The sequence below is a fragment of the Manacus vitellinus genome, unplaced genomic scaffold (genome assembly GCF_001715985.3).
Source record: "Manacus vitellinus isolate BGI_N305 unplaced genomic scaffold, ASM171598v3 scaffold_10_pilon, whole genome shotgun sequence".
NCBI classification, from domain to species: domain Eukaryota; kingdom Metazoa; phylum Chordata; class Aves; order Passeriformes; family Pipridae; genus Manacus; species Manacus vitellinus.
The window spans coordinates 8,000,588-8,001,546 of NW_021938838.1; the positions used below are offsets into that span (position 1 = coordinate 8,000,588).

The 959-nt window shown below is 60.3% G+C and overlaps 1 non-coding gene across 1 annotated transcript; it reads right to left on the reverse strand.

Moving 5' to 3' along the window:
* On the reverse strand, window positions 1-952 carry LOC103761077. The gene is made up of 3 exons (XR_003916425.1): window positions 547-952; window positions 259-333; window positions 1-48 (listed from the first exon to the last, which is right to left on the reverse strand). It is a non-coding gene; the product is annotated as an uncharacterized LOC103761077 (transcript).
* Between the last annotated feature and the right edge of the window lie 7 nt (window positions 953-959).

Genomic DNA, 959 nt, shown 5'->3' on the forward strand with positions numbered 1-959 from the left:
GTCAGGGGCCCAAACAGCTTCACCACAGCTGTCATGTACTTCTGGCCACTGCAGAGCAACACTGGGGGGTCAGAGGGGGTTTCCCCACCCAGTGACCCCCATTTCCATGCTGTCCTGCATGGAACACCCCAAGGAACCCCCCCGTGGGATCCAGCTCTGCTCCCACCCCACCACTCCCACCCTCGGTGCCACATCCCTTTGTTTGGGGGGTACCAGAACCCCAAACCCAGGGGTGAGGGAGGGGGACCCACCACTTACCACCTCTCCATGGTGGAGCCCTTTTTCCTCTTGCTCCTGGGATACTCGAGCAGGCAGACCAGGACGCCTGCCGCGCTGCCAGGGGGTCAAGGAAAGGGGGGATCACAGTGGTAATAGTCCCAAAGCACAACCCTCACCCCAAGAAGGGGCTGTTTGGGGCAGGAAAAGTACGATCTGGGACCAGAGTAGGGAGGAGGAGGATGTGATTCCCCCCGTTTGTGCTTCCCACCCCCATCAGGACAGGGTTTTCCTGCCGCCCAGCCCCGAGAATGCTCTCGGGAAGGATACATGGAGTACGCAGCGAAGTACCAGCCCTTGAACTGCCCCGCCACGGCCACGATCCCGCCCGTCACCAGGACTGAGGAGACAGTGCGGGATGGAGGGGTCCGGCCCATGACACGACCCCCAGGGCAGGATACGGACCCCTAGCCCGGGATACAACCCCCCAGCCCGGGATACAAACACTCAAACCCAAGATACAGACCCCCTGCCCGGGATACAAACACTCAAACCCAGGATACAGACCCCCAAAGTCAGGATACAAATGCCCAACATAAAATACCCCAAGCCTGGGACATGGGGATCCCTGAGGACCTGACATGTAGGATTCCTTGGATTGAGGGAAGGGAAATGGGCGTCTCCATGGCCCCAGGGGGCTTTGACAAGTGGGGTGCCAGGTAGATGTTGTGTGCGAGACCCAC